We start from the raw sequence: 16481 nt of genomic DNA, 5'->3' as shown, positions 1-16481 counted from the left end.
TCAGCAAAGCAGAGAGCACAAAGATCACAGCTTTTGAAATGGCATGCTACAGAAAAATACTCAGAATATCATGGACTGAAAAACAAACAAACAAAGAAGTCCTGAGAAGGATCGGAATAAAATCACCAATTCTTCTTCAAACTGTAAAGAAATTGAAACTAAACTATTTTGGCCACACGACTCGCCACGAATCATTAGAAAAGCACATTCTGCAAACAAGGGTAGACGGCAAGAGAGGAAGAGGTAGACCAACAAGAAGCTGGGAACAAGATATATGTGAATGGCTGGGAATGACAGCAACTCAAGCAAGTAGACTGGCGGAAAACCGTAATCTGTTTCGCAAGAAAGTTCGGGAAGCAACGTCCTACGCAGGATCAGCTGACTAGATGATGATGATTGTAGAAAAGGAGAGAGAGAGAGGGCGTTCTTTATGTTTCCTATAAAGTTATATTAACACACAAAGCCAACATTTCAAGTCAAAGATCAATCAAGTTCAATAAGAGAATGACAAGTGTTAAATGAGCTAGAAAACGAACTTCATAATATTGAATATTGACACAGTTCAATGAAACCGGTTTCGCATTATGCTCGCTTATTGATTTGGATGTTGAGATCCATTCATGTCAAATTTTATTTAGTGTCGGTGAAAACGGGTATTTCATAATGTTGATTTGTCAATGACCCTGGGAAATACATGTCGCAGGAACAACATTTAGAATCAACGGTTTGGACGTCATACCCTAAATGGGCCGCCCATTACATTTACGTCATCAACAATCCTTTTTTTCCTTTGAATGAAGATAACACTTTTCGTAAGTCAAATGGCAAAAACGTATGAAGCCAGCAAGTGGTATAAGGCAAATCCTTGAATTTTTCTTTGCTCTTTTTGCCTTGTCTCATTTAAACCATTTATTTTCATAAAATCGATCCCCACAAATTTGCCGTACTCTGAAGAAGAAAAACAAACCCTTTTAAAAATTTTGGCCAGAAAATTTGTTCTTCATATATTTATCGTTTAACATAGCCTCATCTTGTGAAAAACTCTCAAAGCTGGGACTTCAAGGAAGTCTCAGGTTTGAGAGTTGTTGACAAGGCTAGGGTAATTTTAATCGATCAATATTAGAAGGGCGAGCTTTCTGGCCAAAAGTTTAACATTGTGGGGTTTTTTTGTTGTTGTTTTTTGTTTTTTGTTTTTTTTTTCCCAGAGTACGGCAGATTTGTGAAAAGCTTCTCAATCCGGTATTCTCATCGATTGGACCTGGCGCTGAACATTTCGGGGATCCCGATAGCTCAGTTTGTGGTGGAGCACTCGCTTCGTACGTAAAGGGACTGTGATCCCGGGAGCAGTCGAGATTTTTTCTGACCCCCCTTGTCCACCCATCAGTTATTGGGTAGCTGGGTCTGTTAGATCTGGCGGAAAGTACTTTGATATAGACTATTGTCCTATCCAAAGGATAGCAAGCAATAGCTATTGTCCGGAGTTTATCCGGTTTCTAAAGCGTGAAACGAACAATCGCGATTGCTTGCTATTCTTTTGGATAGGACGCTAGTCTATTGCAAATTATAACCGCTTGATCTAACAGAACCAGTTACTTTTGTTAAATATCAGAATTTAAAAAATCAATACTGCACCCGGTATAGATCTCAGTACCTTTGCAAGTGAAGCGAGTGCTTTACCAACTGAGCTATCGGGACCCCCTACCACCCAAACATACACGACTTGATCGAATTTTATATCCGAGTACTAAGACAAACAATGTGTTATAAAATATATTATATATCTGCATTTAACGCAATGACTTCACCCCTAGAAAATCTATACTACAATAAATCTACAACACGGATATCAAATCCTACTTGCGATCAATGAACGGGTATGAGCTTTTGAAGGTTAACAATCAGTACCATAGCTTATACAACTTTACTTTAATTCTTAACATCAATACGCTGCTGTTCTAAGGAAGTCTATGTGTAAGGGGTTTTTTTTTATTTGTTTGTTTGTTTGTTTGTTTTTGTTTTTGCTTTTTTGTTTGTTTGTTTTTTGTATTGTTTTTTAAATTATTTTTCTTCATTTTTGATTTATTTTATTTGGGTTTTTTGTTTGTTCTTATTCTAATTTGTTGAGGCTCATCTTAATCTTCTTAATCGATAAATGGAGAAATATTTCCTGACCAGAATTTTCAAAAGTTGCGTTGTAAATGAATTACCCTACAGTCGGAGCAGCTTCTAATGTTTTGCGCCGGGTTCGATCTCCTTTCGTCACATAATATCAGGGCGGACAATCAAGGCGCCCGCTTTTAGGCCCGACATCCGGGATGGTCTAGTGACGGTCAGCCAGAATTACCCCTTTGCCCCAAGATATGCCTCAAGCACCCCCACCATCGACAAGGTCCTCGGGGAAGCCCAAACGTTGCGTGCCGACATTCAGATTGTTTATAATTTGGTGTTTCAATAATCCTTACAGATTTGAACTGCGTACCCACCCCCACCCCACCCCACCCCGCGCCGCCCCTTTATTACAAAATGGAATAACGAAGTACTTACCATAAAATCGAATGATAAAGTATCTAAGTGATCATTCAATTTTATGCAAGTGTCACCTTGATCATTATCCTTTTTACCTTCATATTTTGATCAGTTAATGCGAAGTTTGATAACTTAAATATGACACTCGCCTTCGACCAGCAAGTCCCTGGTTAAAGTCCCGCAGTGGGTGACACAAAGCTGAGTCTTTGGAAAAAAAAATGTATTTCCATACTTCCACCCACCGCACCCGGGTGTAAATTGAGGACCCAATGGTAAAAGTGGTTTCTTTGTCATAAAAAAATAATATAGCGCCTTATCGGCGTCTTGTCTCGCCGCCATGCTAAGTGTTGCTGTTGGCTTTGGTTCTCCTGTATGACATTAAATGAATTTTGCACTTTTTTGTTCTTGCGATATTTCGATAACGAAGACAACTTTCTATAGTTGAAGTAGTCATTCGGATTAACGAGATTTGACTGTAGCTAAGCTATAAAAGTAAATGATAAAGGAATATAATTGCATGGATCACGAATCACCATATAAACACCAACCAAGCCCCATTGTACCTATTGTTGAAGCAATAAAACACCGTATAAGCAGTGTTAATTCTTTCGTGGTATGCGCATTCAAGACTATTACGGACATAAACGGGTCGAGAAGTAGTTAATTTCACTCACAGGCTGGTGATAGTTGTTTGTTTTTGTTTTTTGTTTGTTTGTTTGTCTTTTGTTTTTTGTTTTTTTGTTTGTTTGTTTTTTTATGCTATGTAAAATACAACACAAAACTTTGTGAAACCTTTAACCGTTTATAGTCTTGTTGATATAATGATGCTATGATCCGAGATGCATGGAGATGTGGCATTCATTATGGCAACCCTGCAAAATGCAGGATAAGCTGAAAGAAGAAGAAGTCTTATTGATATAATTTAGTGATAACTAATCACTAACAGCCGTTTAAAAATAATAACAAAGAGCTGAATGACTTCAACTTCGTTCCTTCTATAGTAATAGTAACTTTTCAGAGCCCAGATAATGATATTTATCACTTTTCGTGTCAAATTAACATACAGAACAGGGCCCTGATCTAAGCAGGTACTTTCCTTCAGACCCAACATACCTAACTCTCCAATCACTGCAAGGTGGGCAGAGGAAGCCGGGAAAATTGATTTTAGGTGGATTCGAACCAGTTCGAGTAAGAATCAAGCTTTGTCTCGTCGTTACAGAAAAATAGCTTCGTTTATAATTTATTGGCAACTCTAATGCAATTTCAACGAAAGAGATAAGATCACTCCCATCCGCTGCTTTAACTTTCTATCAGTAAACATGTGACATTTCATATTGTTTAATGGCACTAGCAAGATGTTGGGTACAAAGTGTGTATAAAAAGGGTTCACGGAAGAATCCTTGAGGCACGCCCATGTACAATCTCCATTAGACTATTTACAATTTGTCGATTAATAGTGCTGGTTTATTTTATTTTCTTTTTTTGTTTTTCTTTAGAATAGTTCATTTTAAAATAGACCCAAAGCGTATTTTTACGACGAAGTTGTTTTTTCTCCAAAACATACACAGAAAAATGACGTTTTATTTACTTACTTTATCCAGGCAATATATAAATCAATTAAGATCTTACTTAAGATTTTGCCTTGAAATAGATCAACAATACTTAAGCACTTTTACGAATGGCTCAATGAAAAGTCTAAGAATGCTTTTATATGTATCCAAATGTAACTCTGTGACTTTTTTCTTTATACATGGTTAACATCGTGAATGTTTCGGGGTGAAAAGGTCATAGATCAGTATAGGCAATGTGATCAGTCCGCTAGCGAATTAAAGATTAACTATGCATGAGTTGTGCACCAAATCCTATGCCAAGTACAAACAAAAAGGTGATTCTGGGCTAATGAGAGTCTTGTGGAGTAATCTTGTGTCCGGTTGTATGCGCGAATAAAGCTTTTATGTCTTAGATAAGGGTCAACAATACACATAAGAACACAAATAATCTTACACGGGGGGTATTGGTATCATTTTTATCTTGTTTTTATAAATCCAATAATATCTGTGTTAACCTCTTAGCACCGATGTGTCCTCATTTGCAGGTCTGATAATCCAAGATGTTATGGGTTCATTGGTGTAATGTGGACATACTCTCAAACCACACAAAATAGTGTCCATTACAATAAGGCTAAATCAAGCCCATAATTGTGTCGGTTATCAGACCTGCAAGTATGTGCATTTCACTTAGCACTCAATCATTGGGTACATTCACGCGAAAGCTGCCGTTCCATTTTGTTTTAAACACATTATAGAGTCTAATAAATTGTGAATTATCTATATTTATAGAACCGCTTTTTAAGTTCTAAAATAGGTTAGTGGTCCTTTAGAGACACGAGGTCCATGTAGCGGAGTTTATCCATTTTTTTTGTTTTGTTTTGTTTTTGGCATGTTTTGTTTTGTCTTTTGTTGTTTTTTTTTGTTGTTGTTTTTTTTAAATCTTTATTTGTTGTTTTGTTTTTGTTTTTGTTTTTTGTTTTGTGTGTGGTAAACGAACTGTGCAAATCGCGAGATAAATTGTGGATATGACGCTGCGTGCATCAAAGTAATGCATAGCCAATCGAAATAGCCTCACAACCCAATAACTATTGGATATCTAGAGGGGCCTGACACTTCTACAATGCAGCCAGGAATCTAAACCTGACCCACTGCTTGTGGGACATGCGCTTCACCTATTGAGCTATCAGGATCCCTAAACTTCAAAGTCAGGCAGAATACACAGCTTCTTAGACTGGTTCAGATCTGTTTTCTGTTCCCTTAAAGTATATTTGATATTCATATTTAATGAGACAGTGAGACATGCCAATTTTATATATAATATACAGTATATAATTTATGTGCAAAGTATTGTTTTTAAATTCTTATGTTGGTGAAAAGCCTTAACTCACTCAACCCTAACACCGACTATATCCGTAGTTTACCCGGGGTTACATTTACCCCATGTCTATTTATTACATTTTTATGAGTCAAATTATAGGCGTAGTATCAAAACTAATGGGGTTTTTTTTTAGTTTTTGCATGTTAATGATAGTTGAATAAAACTATTTATGCACATGCTCATTTTAATACATTTTTTCCCATTTTGAAAAGTAGCAAAAATCTCTAGGATTGAGTGAGTGAAAAGGCTTACTGATTTTAAGTCAGATTTTATTAAGAAAGTACTTATACATCATTATTTTTTTTTCAAATTAGTACTTTTAAATTTTGTTGTCATTGTCAATAATTGTTGTTATGTATAAACGATGTCTGCATAATATGTAATTTACCGACAACTAACAATGCATGCATTCATTCATTCATTCAATACATCCACCATCCTTCTTTTCGAACGACATAAAACGGTTTTGACTTCGTATCGATAATCATTGTCTCTATTTCTGCCTGACTCGTCTATCTCAAGTATCGTTCGCGTCTTTTTTTGTAGCATTTTGTATTTCGGTATCTTCAATATTTAGACCCGAAGCATTGAGGAACAGGTACAAATAAAGATGCTTTAATTCGTTAATGTGTGTGTGTGTGTGTATGTGTGTGTGTGTGTGTTTGTATATGTGTATGTGAGACAGCGTGGTTCTAACTCTTTGAAATAAGAGCAACTGGTCAATTTCTTGACTAAGCAACACAAGTAACTGTTGCCAAAATATAGCACCTTGAAGTTCATCTGGGTTTAATAAAATAGGGAAGATCTCATGTGCATTAGTTTGTAATTTATGGAATTGGTGACACATAAAATGATAAGAATTGATCATTTCTTACAAATCGAAACCAAAGGGTCAGTTTGGAAATAACATTTTGTTGATACTTGTTACTATTGGTATCACTCCGAGTGCTGTCTTGGTCCCCTTCCTTTAAAAATATGTATTGGGTCCTCCTTTAGTTACTGTGTAGATATACACTCATAAAAATTACGTTTGACACGAATTAAACATGCGGCGAGTTAAAACTTTGGCGGTCATTTGTTCCGCATTTGCTGGATATGTACGTAAATTTAAGGGAAATTACTGTTTCTTTAAAGACAACGTTTTTACAAACGATACACCAAACAAATGATGATGTACTTACCTTTAAGAAAAGAAGATTAACTCTTGGATGTAACTAATCCAAGCTATGAAATTTTACGACTAAGAACTTATAAACACACAACGATCCTACATAATTTTATAAAAAAATGTTTTGCTATTCAACAGAAGTCGGTTAGTTTTCTCTGAGATGCTGTAAGAATTATTTCTATTAAAAAACAGACTTCATTTCTCACTCAGAGTATAATAATCAGTATGAGACATATAAAACGCGTAAACAGATTGAACATTTTAGACACAATGGACGTGATTGTACTGAGGACGAGATCAGTGTAGACTCACCATTGATTTTTGCCTTATCTGAATAGCCGTATGGCCAAGGTTTGATAATGCGCCAGCATTGATTTTACTACAATGCATGCCATAATAATATAGTTTTACTTTTTAACCAGTTAGCTGCCGTACTCTGGAAAAACATGTATTTAAAAATTTGGCCAGAAAAGTCGTTCTTCAAATATCGATCGTTTTAAATGACCCTCATCTTGGCAAAACTCTCAAACCTGGGAATTCGTGAAGTCGCAAGTTTGATATGGTTTGCCAAGATGAGCGTCATTTAAATCGATCGATGTTTGAAGGAAGACTTTTCTGGCCAAATTTTTAAATACATGTCTTTTCCTGAGTATGCACTTAACTGTTTAAACGCGGGTTTCGATTTTACCCTATAAACTTATTAATGTTTTCACCAGGCGACCAGTAATATCGGTGCTCTAGTTGCATCGCTTTTGTGGTTACTGATTCCTTGGTTGAAGATAGCAAAACCTGCGGTTATTAAAGAAATATATACTTTTTAACGGGAATTATAATTTTCAGGAAATTCACTTTCGCCTTTAGTGGGTTAATGATTTTTGTAGGGCCTCAAGTCAGAACATTTCTCAGATATCGATGGCCAGGATATCCAATATTCTGCCAGCTTTTGTAACCTTTAACAAGATGAACTAACTTAAAACAAATGTCGCAGTAAGCAGGAATGTTACCTATCGTCTCAAAACGGTATTATGTGGGGACGAACCGGTTATTGAAAATTGAATTTAAAGCCTAGATCGTCATATGAAATGACAGTAAATAATCTTTTTTGAGAAGACTGAATGGAGTTTCTTTATCTACGTATGTCTCAGAATTTGTAATTCTAGCTGTTTTCGCTTAAAACTTGAGCTTTGAGCACTTTTTGAGTGCAATATCCACTAAAAGTGGTCATAGTGCTTTACTTATTATTCAATAGGAAAGAAAAGTCGTGACGTCATACCCTCTATTTTTCCGGTTCCAAAATCCCTGGAAGTTTATATGTAACCAGTCCTTCGAAGTACTGATAATAAATAGATTACACATTGAATCAAGAGGTGGCATAGCTATTTCAGTAGCAGGATGTATAGGCAGATTCTAAGGATTACGGGACGTAAAAGAGCAAGGATGGGTGATCTTTATTGATGACCAGCATATATTTAGACCAGAAAATAAAAAGGCTATCACACTGAAACCAGAAGCTCATTTACACAAGGCACGAATTCTTTTCTCCGGAAGAGCGGTTTTACACTTCCAAAGAGATTGGAACCAGTTTTGTTTGTTTTTTTGACATCACACTTTTCTTTCCTGTTTTCAGAATCAGGTTCAACCCGACACAATCGATGCATTGCGCTCAGTTAAAAACTCATAACATCCGCCAGCGGGATGTTCTGTACCAACACACAAAACTCTATGTGTAACCTTATTCCTCTCCTTACCAACTATAGGAAAATTGTCACATTCGTTACGATACAACCAACATTTTTCTTATTCAAATTTCTTTTGTACATCATTTACAGAAAATGAACAGCGTGTTGTAGCGCATGTTTTGCTAAAGAAATTATTTATCTTACTGCTGCTGTGATTGAGTGATAAGAAATCTATTTTTGTGTTAGTTGGGTGTGAAGTTTGGGAGAAAATCCTGAAAATTGCCGGTAAGGAGAGATTTAAACGTAAATAGATAGTGTGCGCTTGGCTAAGAAACTCACAACATTGTCATCCGGAAGTATAAGGGACCAATACACAAAACGATGTGCAACATTGGACGTGTATGCCTGGTTAATACAGTTTAGCGAGAATTATTCATAAACATGGATGGCAAAAAACAATAACAAAGACCTGAGTGACGTCAACTTCGTTCTATCTATAATAGCAATTGTTTGGACCTAAGTTGGTCGCACATATCATGAAACCATATTTATATTTAGGATTGAAAACATAGTATCAAGTAGATAGACAAGGTGTGCATTGTCACCTGAATGAATCTGAGTTCATTTGTCATGTCAATATTTTTGTCATAGGCAGCCATATAACACTTTTTTATCATAATATTTTCTCAAGACCTTTTGAATTTCCCTATATCATTTTGATTACAACAGAAAAAGGGTTTTTATTGTGTGGAGAGAGAGAGAGAGGAAGAGAGAGAGAGAGAGAGAGAGAGAGAGAGAGAGAGAGAGAGAGAGAGAGAGAGAGAGAGAGAGAGAGAGAGAGATTGCGTCGCTTTGTTTTGGTTTCGTTTTCGGGGTTTTTTTTTTAGGTTTCTTTTTTATGTGCATTTGTTTTTTGTTGTTGTTGTTTTTGTTTTTTTTGTTAATCAATTTTTTTTCTGTCATTATTTTCTCTCTCCAAAGGATGCTGTGCATTGTGCTCCTTTATTTGTGTTTTGTCTTCTTTATGTTTTTTTTTAAGCACTCGTATAACATTTATTTATTTCTCTTGTCCAGATTTTGGTCTTGTAAAATTCTCCATTACGGAATAATGAATACTCTTATAAAATCAAAGTATCTCTCTTTTCCAAATGAGGCATTTACAAATTCACAAAAAAAAAAAAAAGCAAAAAAAAAAAAAAAATAAATAAAAAAAAAAAAACCAAAAAACCGCTTATTATTGGAATAATGCATTTTGCTCTCCTATTGACAGGACCGTTTGTATTTACCACGTGTAGCAACGACGGGTGAAATGGACTATTTTAGGAGGTCAGGACCTCGCTTGCCTGCCAAGTGGTCCATATCGATTCATTAAGTTTCCTTGTATTGGCTTCTTCTTCTTCTAGGTTCCATGCCTGGTCCAGGCTTCGGATACTGCATGAATTATCTCTCTCCATTCCTCCCTGTCTCTTGCTTTTTCAAACAGCTCTTGGATTGTTAGGTTGGTGAAGCCCTTCAGTTGGTCTATGAGTGTTTTTCTTTGTCTCCCCCGGGCGCGTTTACCAGGTATTTTTCCACAACTTGCCAGGTATTCCTTCTTATCTTTCCTTACTATGTGTCCGAAAAAGGATAGTTGTCGATCCACTATTAAGGGCATTAGTTTCCTTTGTTGGTATGTTTGTTTTAGCACTTCTTCGTTCGTTTTGTGTGCAGTATACGATATTCTCTGCATCCTTCTCAAGCACCACATTTCAAAAGCTTCAATGTTCTTTTGTGTTTCTGCATTTGTAGTCCAGCTTTCGCATCCGTATAACAAGATTGGCCACACGTAGCACTTCAAGACTCGGAATCTAATCCCGAACGACATCTGTTTGTTTTTCAAAATGTTTCCCAGGTCCATGAAGGCCTGTTTGGCTTGAGTTATTCTTGCTCGTATGTCTCGGTTACATCTTCCATCTGTTGTCACTATTGAACCTAGGTACTTAAAACTTTCTACGTTGGTAAGTTGCTCGCCGTGAATCGTTATATTGCAGGTGTTGTTGTTTTCGGGGTTTTTCTGTATTACCATGCATTCCGTTTTGGTGATATTCACTTCCATTCCCTTGGCTTCACTATCTACTACCACTTTGTCAACAATCTTTTGAAGTTGGATTTCTGATGTTGCAATGAGTACCGTATCGTCTGCGTATCTTATATTATTTATGTTGTGACCTCCCACTTTTATTCCCTCCATATTATTTATGCCCCTCATGATTGTTTCTTGGTATAGATTAAACAGATCTGGTGAGGCAACACACCCTTGACGGACTCCTTTCTTAATAGGAATGGAATTTCCTGTAGAGTTTCCGATTTTGATAGATGCCTGCTGGGTGTAGTATAATGTTTGCATGAGTCTGAGGTCTTTCTCATCAGCGCCAATGGAGTGCAGTTGTTTTAGTATTTCTTCGTGGCGTACTCTATCAAAAGCTTTTTTGTAGTCGACAAAACAGAGGTATAGTGGGGTCTGAACCTGTATAGCTCTTTCACTTAAAACACGGAGGAGGTATATTGCGTTCCTTGTCCCTCTGTCAGGTTGGAATCCATATTGTTCTTCTGCGATTTCGGGGTTAATCTTATTCCTTAGCCTGTTGATAATTATACGCAACAGTATTTTGTTGATGTGGCTTATTAAACTTATAGTTCTAAAATTTTCGCATCTGACTGCACCTGCTTTCTTTGGTATTGCTATGAAAATAGAGTTACAGAGATCTTCTGGAATTTTCCCAGTATTGTATATATTGTTGAATAATATGTGAAGTTCATCAATTGCTAGATCTCCTAGGCTTTTTAATACCTCTACAGATATTTCATCAGGGCCTGTTGCTTTACCATCCCTCATTCGTTCCATGGCATGTTCAATTTCACTTTTGGTGATGTTTGGACCGCTTAATGGTTCTTTGAATTTCAGTGGTGGTTCATTTCTATTTGGATCATTGTACAGTTCGCCTATGTATTCTACCCATCGGCTTTCTATATGTTGTTCTTCAAATAGCAGATCCCCTTGTTTTTTTGGATACAACTTCCTGCTGCTTTGCTTTTCCTTTTCCCTGATAGTTCTTTTATTCTTTGGTGAGCTTGTTGGGGGTTGGGTTTGTATTCTCTTTCGATTTCGCAGCATTTCCAGTCTAGATAGTTCTCGTGTGCCTCGATGCATTTGGATTTAATGTGGTTGTTCAATGTTTGGTATTCTGCAGACCCTCTGTTGCATTTTCGTCTTTCTTCAAATAGGTTTAGAATTTCATTTGTCATCCATTCCTTTTTGCTGTTTATTTGAGCTATTGGTAAATGTTTTTCTGCAGTTGCTTTGACACACTTTTGGAATATATCAAATTGTTTTTCACATTTTTCGTTATCAGGTTCACTTTGGCTTTGTATCATGAGTGCATTTTCAAATTCTTCTCTCATTTTTGTTTGTATGCCATTGTCTTTGCATAACCTGTAATCCATCTTTATTCTACCAGCTGTTCTCTGAATAGCTTTAAACTTTATCCTTACTGTACAAACAACTGGGACATGGTCACTGTCTACATCGGCGCCTGGGTAGGTTTTGCAATTTAATATGCCATTTCTGAATCTTGATGATACTGCTATAAAGTCTATCTGGTTCCTTGCTCTGTCCCCTGGTGATTGCCATGTCCAGGTTCTTCTTGGGTGTTGTTGAAACCAGGTGTTTGAAATCATTAATTTATTTGTTCTACACCAATCTGCCCAGATGTTTCCTCGTTCATTTCTGTCTCCGAGTCCATGTGGTCCGATTATGTCACCATCTCTGCCCCTGCCAATCTTAGCATTTAGGTCCCCCATTACCATAAGGACTTCTTGTGATTTACACATTCGTTTTGCTTTGTCTAGTGAATGGTAAAACTCTGTCATATCTGCATCTGTCGCCTCTTCTGTTGGTGCATAAACTTGAATAATATTGGTGTATTGGCTATTACAGCATAAATAAAGGATCTCGTTGCTGACACAGAATCCGGCATTGTTTGACCCATTCGGTTTGGTCAACCTTAGCAATAGGATAAACAATGCATAAGTGGCGAAGTCACACCCAAATAGAAAGAACTGTATCAGTTAAGCCTTAGATGATACACTTCGATTCGCTGCTTTGTAGAACGTAAGATAAACGTATCGTGCCGCTATGTGACGTCGATGACCGAGTGGGTGGGGGGGGGGGGGGCGGGGATTTGCCCACAAATATAAAAAATGAGCTTTTATATAAGGCTATATCCATTAAACGAGCTCAGAGCGCTTTACAAGAGTTCCTAAACCAACAGCAACATTTAACATGTAGGACGAGACATGACATCTGTTATGCGATATTTTATAAAAATAAATAGATAAAAAATAAAACCTGAGCTTTCATATAGCGCAATATCCACGAAACGTGCTCAAATCGCTTTACAAAGAGTCCCTGACCAACAATAAAAAGTAACATAGAACGAGACACAAAGCCTGTTAGGCGATATTACAATTGTTTTCGACAGAGACAATGCTATTAACGACCGAGTACTCATTTTACACATGAGTACGGTGAGAGAATGTGAGTAAAGATTTTTTCTCCCAAGGACTCAACTATGAGTCGAGCTGAGCTCGAACCCAGGACCTTCCGATCAGAAAGCGAGTGTCATACCACTAGACCACATAGCCACACAATTCTTTTTTGGACAGAGACAAAGCTGTTAACTGCCATGTATTCATTTTACACCTGAGTACGGTGAGAAAAGGTGAATAAAGAACTTTTTTCAAGGGTTCAACTATGTGCCGCTCGGGAATCGAACCCAGGACCTTTCGATCGGACTCATATCACTATAGATAGCATGCGCTTGGCTAAGAAGCTCATAATATTGCCATCCGGAAGTACAACGGACCAACACACAAAACTGTGTGTATCCATGAACGTATATAGTCGGGTTAAAACAGTTCAGTGAGCATTACTAATAAACGCGGATGGCAAAAAACAATAACAAAGACCCAAGTGACGTCATCTTCGAATTATCTATAACACATAGCCTCACTATACCTACTCGCATTGCGCAGTTCTAAGAAGGGCCAACTCGCACAGCGTACGCCAATACTAGATTTTGGCATCATCTCTTTTTTTTTTGGGTAGGGCCGTTTACATAGAGTGTTCATCGAAGTAGGCCTAATACTAGCTCTGACGGAGTCAGTTGATTTAACTCACTCAATCCTAGAGGTTTTTGCTACTTTTCAACATTGGAAAAATATGTATTAAAAATGAGCATGTACATAGATAGTCTCATTCAACTACCATTTACATGTAAAAATTAAGAACATTAGCTTTGCTACTACGCATATAATTTGTATCAGAAGAATATAATAAATGGGCACGGGGTAAAAGTAACCCCGGGTATACTTAGGATATATTCGTTGTTAGAATTGAGTGAGTTAATAGAAGAAGAAGAAGAAGAAGAAGAAGAAGAAGAAGAAGAAGAAGAAGAAGAAGAAGAAGAAGAAGAAGAAGAAGAGAGGAGGAGGAGGAGGAGGAGGAGGAGAGGAGAAAGAGGAGGAGGAGGAGGAAGGAGAAAGAGGAGGAGAGGAGAAGGAGAGAGGAGGAGAAGAGGAAAGAGAGGAGAGAGAAGAGAGAGAGAAGATGATGAGATGATGATGATGATGAGAGAGAGATGATGATGATGATGATGATGATGATGATGATGAATGAATAATAATAATAAAAATAATAATAATAATAATAAAAAAATAATAGATAAGAAGAAGAAGAAGAAGAAGAAGAAGAAGAAGAAGAAGAAGAAGAAGAAGAAGAAGAAGAAGAAGAAGAAGAAGAAGAAGAAGAAGAAGAAGAAGAATCCTATTCATCACAAGTAGAAATATTTGACAAGAGGAATAGAGTAGGTTAAAATCTAGCAAGATCTTTGTCAGGAAGATACATTATTTTTTAAACCATCTCTTTCATATTTGTTTTCAGACGATTATAGATATAATAATATGTCGAAGGTAAAAAGTATTTTTTTAAAAAAAGATTTGAGTCATTATGAATTCGAAGCCAAACTGACAATCTGAACTCATTCCCTCCATTGACCTTCATACTGTTACTGTTGTGATTGGACTGGCCATGAAATAAGTCGTCGTTAAGCAGGCCGTGACCAATGATCCAAACCGATGTGTTTTCATTGGTCACTGAGGCGAGCAAGGATCGCAACAATGTACATTCTGATCTGCCGATTTATTTCTATGTTTCAAATGTTCAAATTTAAAGAAAATCTTCTACAAAAATAGCTAAGTTTAAAAAAATAAATCAATTTAAGTATATAAAATATGATCTTTTACGGGGAATGACATAATCAGTCGGATGGTGAAAAGCTTTGAACTGAAATATTGCCAAGTTTAGTTAGGTCCATTTTTATCAAAAATGAGTTCTTGTCATAAATGATTAAATAAACCCTTTTTGTACATCTTCGGGAAATATCTAAGTTAATTTAACTTCTAAATATTTTTACAGCTAGTCAAGTTGAAAAAGTATGAAATTTGAGAAAAGTTGCTGGATATCTTTCTCATACATCTGACCATATCTTCATGAAAAATCACCCGATTTACTTCAAATAAAGATTAATATGCTCTGGGGTGCATATTCTTTCAGAAATGCAAATAAATGCAAATCCAAAATTTTCACGTTCCGACTGATTATGTCATGCGCCGACACTGTTTTAAAGTGAATTCCGTCCGCGATAGGATAAGATTTGAAAAATAACAAACTGCAAAGCACATTTATAATCTTAATAGTCTTACCTTAACCTATTTAATACAATATTATGTAGTTAAATAATCTTATCGGGGGTCCCTATAGCTCAAGTGGTAGAGTACTCGCTTCACTTGCAAAGGGATCAAGACCGATCCCGGTAAAGTCGAGATATTTTTCTGACACCCTCACCCCCCCCCCCCACCCCCTTGTCCACCCAGCAGTGATTAGGGTAGCTGGGACTGTTTGACCTGGCGGAAAGAGCTTTGCGATAAACTAGCGTCCTATCCAAATGGTAGCAAGCAAAATACTATTATTCGTTTCACAATATAGAAACTGGGATAAACTCCAGTTCCATAGGATAATATAGATGACAAATCATGTCAAAACGGAATTATGTTGGGGTTAAACTGTTGCATAAATTGAATTTTACGCTCTTGCGGGTATGTGGACTTGTAGTATGAAAATCGCTTTCGGATCGGAAGGCCAGCTCGGTTCGAGCCTCGCCCGGCCCATAGTTGAGTCCTTGGAAAAGGCTCATTACTCACATTCTTTCAACCTACTCAGGTGTAAAATGAGTACCTGACAGTCAACAGCGTCATGTCTGTCAGGGGGAAAAAACATTGTAAAATCGGCTAACAGACGTCGTGTCAAGTTCGATATTATATTACATCTTGCTGTTGGTCAAGAATCCTTTGGTAAAGCGCTTTGAACACGTTGAGTGGATATTGCGCTATATAACAAAATCTCAAAAAAAAAAAAAAGGTCAAAGCTAAAGTTTTATCCAACCCAAAATGGAAGATTGAATTTTCATCGACAAATAATATGGGCTGTGGCACAAGAGATGCATTTATTTTATTTTATTTTAAAACCAATTTAATGGGAATTGAACATTATATCATTTTGAAAATGCGCTAGCTATCTGTCTCTCTCTCTATCTATCTATCTATCTATCTATCTATCTATCTATCTATCTATCTATCTATCTATCTATCTATCTATCTATCTATCTATCTATCTATCTATCTATCTATCTATCTATCTATCTATCTATCTACCTATATATATATATCTATCTATCTATCTATCTATCTATCTATCTATCTATCTATCTATCTATCTATCTATTATCTATCTATCTATCTATATTATCTATTATCTATTATCTATCTATTATTTATTATTATTATATATATTATTATTATTATTATTATCATGTCATCATCATCATCATCATCATCATCATCATCATCATCATCATTATCATTATTATTATATCATATTTTAGTTGAAATAAATGCCGTCTTTGAGAGGAATTAGTTTTGATTCTTACAAATTTCATAAACTAATATTTCCTAATTCTTGAATTCTTATTATTTTAACTTAAATCAAGTTTTGCCACCACCCAGTTCATAGCGCCATAATACTC

At 36.4% G+C, this 16481-nt stretch overlaps 1 protein-coding gene across 1 annotated transcript in view; it reads right to left on the bottom strand.

Annotated features, from left to right (window-relative positions):
• LOC144969583 (dynein light chain Tctex-type 5-like) overlaps positions 1 to 4187 on the bottom strand; it is a 19014-nt gene extending 14827 nt beyond the window's left edge. The window contains exon 1 of the mRNA XM_078908728.1: positions 4119 to 4187. The gene's annotated coding sequence lies outside the window, so the exon portion shown is untranslated. The remainder of the gene's footprint in view (positions 1 to 4118) is intronic.
• Positions 4188 to 16481: the final 12294 nt, after the last annotated feature.

This window comes from Berghia stephanieae, chromosome 3 (assembly GCF_034508935.2).
Source record: "Berghia stephanieae isolate SIO BIC M18660-M18661 chromosome 3, UCSD_Bste_1.3, whole genome shotgun sequence".
Classification (NCBI taxonomy): domain Eukaryota; kingdom Metazoa; phylum Mollusca; class Gastropoda; order Nudibranchia; family Aeolidiidae; genus Berghia; species Berghia stephanieae.
Note: the sequence above shows the minus strand (reverse complement) of the source record. Positions and strands in the feature narration are given on the sequence as shown.